Here is a 6,957-nt window from a genome sequence, read left to right as displayed (position 1 = left end):
ATTTTTCGGATTTGTTCTTGGACATTCTTGCAATTCTCGATGGGGATAAATGCCACCTGTAAAACATCTTATACAAATTCTCTTTATATGCAATTGACATTGTCATTTTATAGTTTTGAGTCCACAGTTTTTGCCATTTCTCTAATTCAACCCCATGTCCAAAGTTTTTTCCCCAAGCTAACATAGTTTCTTTGACTTGTTCCTCATGGAGTTTCACCTCTAGTAAGTAGCCATAGAGTTTTTTAATTACCTTTTCATCGGTACCTGTTAAGATTTTATCTAATTCAGTCATTTTATCATAAAAACTCTCCTTTTTTTTGATCTTCATTATACCTAGAATGTATTTGCACATAGGAATACCAATTAACTTCAATACCTTCTTGTTTCAAGTCTTGTATAGATTTGAGTTCACCCTCTGTATTTAATAGCTCAGCATATCTAACTGTTCCTTCTTGTATGTTATTGAATATGAAAAAGCTTCAATGGTTGATATCCAGACTGGAATTTTTAAATAGTGTAGCCTCTTAACCTTCTCCCAGTTTAATAACAAAGCCTGTCTTATATGGTGCCTCCTAAAATAACCATGCACTTTAGTTCCCTTATACCATAAAAAAGCATGCCATCCCAACAGCAAGTCGTGACCCTCTAGATTCAAAAGCCTACTATTTCTCAACAGCATCCTCATGGTCACGTGATCAAAATTTTGATGTTTGGCAACAGATCCGTATTTATGATGGTTTCAGTATCCTGGGATCATGTAATTTTTGTTGCTCCATATGAAATTTTTATTCAAGCCCCCCCCCGCCCTCCGGTCAATGATGTCCCTCTTTACCAATCTGAAAATCTGGTCACCTTACCTTCTAAGCATCTGTAAAAATTTATGCCTGCAATCGATTGCATTCTTCCTGGGATAAGATCTGAATCCTTCATAAGCCACCCTGCCTCTTCCAGGAATCAGCACATAACTATGCTCTAGCTCAAATATCAGAGCAATCCTCACACCTTTTGTGCTGCTAATAAGGGGACAAATGGGCAATTAAGCAAACAGAGAAGGGCAAAGATAACAAAACCAAAACCCTGGCAGGAAGGATGTAAATCTAAATTAGGATATATGATGAAGTTTTGCAATGTATTTAGATTATATGACTAGAGTGATTTAGAGTAATTAGTAAATTAGGATATATGACTTGAGTTTTAAAAAGTTGTTACATTATATGACCAGAGTAATTTAGAATAAGAGCCAAGAGCCAAGGTGGCGCAGTGGTTAAATGCAGCACTGCAGGCTACTGCTAGATCAGCAGGTCAGCGGTTCAAATCTCACCGGCTCAGGGTTGACTCAGGGTTGACTCAGCCTTCCATCCTTCCGAGGTGGGTAAAATGAGGACCCAGATTGTTGGGGGCAATATGCTGACTCTCTGTAAACCGCTTAGAGAGGCCTGAAAGGCCTATGAAGTGGTATATAAGTCTACTGCTATTGCTATTGCTAGAATAATTAGAATACGAAGAACAAAGACTTTTTGGGGTATAAGAAAGGACACAGTATCATCAAGTGTTTGTGGAACTTTCCTCCCATGTCTCTTGTGCATGGGTTTGGGACTTCTTACCCAGAACTTTAATTTTGATAAGAGAATAGAGTCTGTTTTCTCTGTTTTTCAAGCCCCCGTTTAAGTCTTCATTTTGATTCATTTTTGGCTTAAGCGTATTGCTAAACCTTACATCTTCCTCTGCATGGATCTCCCCCATTGGAAACGAGGCAGCTGTCAAAGAGAAGGGAGCCCACACCATGTGGGCTTGTCCAACAGCCAAAAAAAGAAAGGAAGAAAGGAAGAAGAAAAAAAGAAAGAACGAAAGAGGGAGAAAGTGACGTAAGAAAGAAAGAAGGAAGGAAGAAAGAAATAGAAAGGAAGGAAGAAAGGAAGGAAAGAGAACATGATCAAAATTGAGCCCAACATTTTGGTTGCTAAGCAAGTGTTGTTAAGTGAGTTTCACAATATTTTCAAATGTGACCACGCCCACCTGGTCACATGACCACCAAGCCACTCCCACTGGGTCACATGATTGCCAAGCCAATCCCACAAAACAGGCCACACTTACAGAATAGGTTCAAAGAAATTTGAAACCCACCACTGGTGTGGGGTTGTGTGGGAAGAGCAACCCAACTGCATGAACAGGTGTGTGATGGAGGGAGAGCAGTAGCCCCACAGCAGGATCATGTGTTCAGAGGGGGAAAAGCAGAACAACTGCAGAATCAGGTTTTGGATAGTAGGTAAGCCTTTTTGTCTCCGCTTACACTCACTAGTCTTGGCCTGCACCTGCTCGAATTGGAACAATGCTCCACCCAACGCCACATCTGATCATGCAGTTCGGTTGCCACTCCATCCCACCACATATACGATCCTACAGTTGGGCTCCTGCTTCCCTCCACACCACATATAATACTGCACTTAGGCTGGTGCTGCCCAAACCTCCCATATCATCCCTCAGTTGTGTTCCTACTGCACCTCACCCTATACCTGATAGGGTTATATACCCTATATACCCTATACCTTCGGGCATCAGGCAGAGATCTCGGGATGCCCGAAGGGCTTTGCAGGAAGAAACGCGGCTTGAGGCACAATGACGGTCCTGGCTGTGGGGCGCACGCCCGGTAAACGCCTCTCTTGGTTCCCTCCTCTTCCTCCTTCTCCTTCCACAACCTGTGTGATGTTGCTGCCGTAGGCCGAGAGCTGCCGCCGATGCTGCTCGACAGCTGAGGGAGGGAGAGAGCGAAAGCAGAGGCAGGGCGCCAAGCTTTGGTTAAGGCAGGCAAGGGAAACTGCGAGCCGAAAGGAAATCTTGCTGGGAAGGCACAGCAGCAGGGCTTTAAAGGGCTCCCCCCTCCCCAGCCAGCCAGTCCACCCAGCCCATTCCTCCCCCGCCACCACTGTGTCCAACAGGCCAAGTTGCTGGGAGGAGAAAGTTTGGGCTGCAGAGCAGAGTTTGAACTGCCGAGTGACGTACGGTGAGCTTCATGGCCGGTGAGGGTCCCACTCTATGGCGGACGCGGCGCCGGGGCTTTGGTGGGGCTTTCACGCTTGCCTCACTGGCCATGAAGGTCACCGCACGTCACTGGTATAACTAAATACTTCACTTTCATTGTATAGTATATGTTCAATTACGATTAGTATTATTTTCCACTCAATAAATCACTGTTCCCTTACATTCTTGATTATCTATTTGATAACAGTATACCTTTATATAATCCCCATATGAAAGAAAAGATTTTCTTTACCAACCATTTATATTTATATATCACTATTTTCCATTATACATAATTCCACCAATCAACTATCAAGTATGCTTAGGTTCATTGTTATCCTTGTACCTCATACCTTCAAACAGAAATCTTATTCCTTCATTTTTCAACAAAATATTCTAAATAGTCGCTACATATATATATATATATATATATATATACCAATTTTTAATTATTCCCTTATTAAAATTATTTATCAACAAGATATCATTGTAATATGTTCTTAAGGTTATACATTATATCACCAATCCTCTATCAAGTATACATAAAATCGTTGCTATCCTTATCCTTTTTAAAGCAAAAAATTCTAAAGTATTCAATTCATAGATGTATCAGTTTTTCATTGTATCGTTGTTAATCTATTTCACAGCATGATTGTGTTATCATTTAACTCCTTCAGTTAAAACATGAGTAAAAGATTTTTCATTTCCAAGTTTTCCCCCTCAGCCACTGATAAAACAAGTCCCATATCTTATAAAATTGTTCGTCCTCTTGTTCTCTAATTTCAAGTGTCAATTTACTCCTTTCAGCAGAGTCCACAATTTTCCGAATAACTTCTTCCTGTTTTGGTATTGTTTCATTTTTCCAGTTTTTTTACAAATACGATTCTGGCTGCTGTTAACACATTTACAATCAGATATTTTAAATCTTGGTTTTAAATTTCTGGTATGAGTCCCAATAAAATGACCTCTGGTTTAAAGTCTATTTGTTTGTGTGTCATTTTCTCCAACCACATGTGGATTTTAGTCCAGTATCTTTTGTAGGGTTTTTACAGTGAATCATATGGATGGTCCTTAGAACTGAGGTTACACGTGTAAGTAAAAACTGCAGAAATCTGCAGAAAATATTTATCTGGCAGCTATTCTTTGCTTGCAGGGTTCCCAGGCATGTTCGAGGACACGGGATGAAACAAAGTAATAACCTGCAACATTTTATTCACTTATTTGATAACACTTGATTTACTCAGCTATTACAAAATGAACATTCTCACGTACACCAATGATGTAAGGACTAACCAATTATTGTGCCTTGGAGACTTTTAGCTAATAATGATATAATACGTAAAGTAGGTAGAGCTCAAAGAAGCTGAAAACACTATAAGAATTATGTTTCATGATTAATAATTTTGCTGTTGATTCTCATGTTAATTCTGGATGCTCAATAAACTTTGGTTGATTCAGCTATCTGTGAGTAGACATTCCTTTCATCTTCAGCCTCGGGAACCCTAAATGCTACATTTTGGCGCCTGAACAGGGACCCATACTTCGTCCAGAGAAGGACAGACGTCGTCAGCTCAAGGGCTCTACAATCTTACTTTATAAGATTTCTGTAAGTATGGGATCTTCGCTTTCTCAGGAGCAAAGGAAGCATGTTAATGAATTGGGTTATCTTCTTAAGAAGTCTGAGTTATGTGTGTCACAAAAAGCTCTTTTTCGGCTGGTCCGTGAAATTGCTTTAAGTTGTCCTTTCTATCCTGTACAAGGCTCTCTGAAATTGTCAGACTGGGAAAAAGTTGGCAAGGTTTTGCATTCTGAGCCGAGGAAAGGTATAGATGTTTTGCATGCTTGGCATTTGTGTCGTTATGCTGTAGAAATGTTTGGTCAGAAAGAAGATTCTGTTTCTTTCTTATCATCCCCTCCTTCTCAACATTCTACTACTGTGATTTTTCCTCCATTGTCTGAAAAAGACATTTCGTCTTTTGATCTTAAATCTAAGTCTGAAATAACACTTTCTTCTGCTTCTTCTGACATTGTGTTAAAGCCTCCTCCTCCTCCTCCCCCTCCTCCTATTCCCTCTCCTCTTTCTCTTCCTCCTATTCCTCATCCTTCTGCTAATATTCTTCCAAGATCTGCTTTTCAGAAAATGATAGAAAATTGTAAATCAGATGTTAATATTTCTGGAGAAGAGTTAGCTGAATTGTTGTGTGTGTGTCCGGTTCAGTACCAACCAGGGCCACAACCAGGTCAGCAGATTGCTGAATGGGAAGGTTTGCCATTTCAGATTTTAAGGGATTTTAAAAAGGCTATTTCTGATTATGGTATTACTGGAAATTTTACTAGAGGTCTTTTGGAAGGAATTAAGAATGGCTATACCATGATTCCACAGGATTGGAAACAATTGCTTAGAATGATGTTGACTTCTATGCAGTATGTTGTTTGGGAAAGTGAGTATTTGCGTCATTCTCAGGCAGCTGCTATAGGTAGTGGTGGAGTTTACACAGCAGAACAGTTGTTTGGATCAGGTCAGTTTGCAGATATTTTTAATCAGGTTTTACTTCCTCCTGCAACTTTGGGGGTGGTTTCTGAATGTGCATTCAGGGCTTTTCTCAAGGTTCCTCAAGCCGGAGAACCAAAAGTTAGCTTTTCTTACATATGCCAGGGAGTGAATGAACCTTATGCTGATTTTGTGAAAAGACTTTCAAAAGCTTTGCATCAAAAGTTGGATAACCAGAAAGCAGCTGCAGAGTTGCTTCGGCAGTTGGCTATTGAAAATGCTAATGTGGACTGTAAATGTGCTTTGCAGCCTTTAAAAGCTACAAATCAATATACATTAGCAGATATGCTACATGTTCATACAAAATGAATTTGTTGGCTGCTGTGATTCAAAAAGGGAGAAATGTCAGGAAATTGTTTTAAATGTGAAAAATCAGGTCATTTTCAGAAAGATTGTCATTCATCGCCATCTAGTGGTGGTTGACTATTAGCCTGTTCTTAAACAGGATGTGTTTGTTTTAATTTTCCTTTACAGTCACAGGATAAAGAAAAAGAGGTAACATGGTTTTGCTTATTGTCTTTTCTCTCTATTAAAAGGTTCCAAAAAACCTGGAGATTTGGTTTCACTTACTGTTTTGCAAAAGAAATGTCTCCAAGACATTCTAAATAAACGTAAATTGGGATACAAGCTTGCACTCAATCCGGATAAGACCGAGTGGCTGGTGTGTTTCCCTCCCACTAATTGGCCAAGTTTTCCATCTCTCAGACTGGGGGGTCAAACAATACGCCCACCAGACAGGGTTTGCAATTTGGGAGTCCTCCTGGACCCACAGCTGACTTTTGAACACCACTTGTCAGCTGTGACCAGGGGGGCATTTGCCCAGGTTTGCCTGGTGCACCAGTAGCATCCCTACCTGAACCGGGAGGCCCTCACAACAGTCACTCGTGCCCTTGTGACCTCAAGACTGGACTACTGCAATGTGCTCTACATGGGGCTGCCCTTGAAGAGCATTCGGAGACTTCAGCTTGTCCAGAATGCAGCCGCATGAGCGATTGTGGGTGCACCTTGGTACACCCACGTTACACCTATCCTCCGCGAGCTGCACTGGCTGCCTATTGGTCTTCGGATACGTTTCAAGGCGCTAGTCGTCACTTATAAAACCCTTCATGGTATTGGACCTGGGTACTTGAGAGACCGCCTGCTGCCAATTACCTCCAATAGACCGATTAGATCCCACAGATTAGGCTCCTCTGAATTCCATCCACTGGCCAATGCCGACTGGCGACCACCCAGAGGAGGGCCTTCTCTGTGGCTGCTTCGGCCCTCTGGAACGAGCTCCCCGTGGAGATTCGAACCCTCACCACCCTCCAGGCCTTCCGCAAAGCCCTTAAAACCTGGCTGTTTCGACAGGCCTGGGGCTAATGAACTTTTGTCCCCCCTCGAATGGT

This window comes from Thamnophis sirtalis, unplaced genomic scaffold (genome assembly GCF_051295495.1).
Source record: "Thamnophis sirtalis isolate CommonGarterSnake01/CBP01778 unplaced genomic scaffold, rThaSir2_p1.2 scaffold_4, whole genome shotgun sequence".
Lineage (NCBI taxonomy): Eukaryota > Metazoa > Chordata > Lepidosauria > Squamata > Natricidae > Thamnophis > Thamnophis sirtalis.
Note: the sequence above shows the minus strand (reverse complement) of the source record.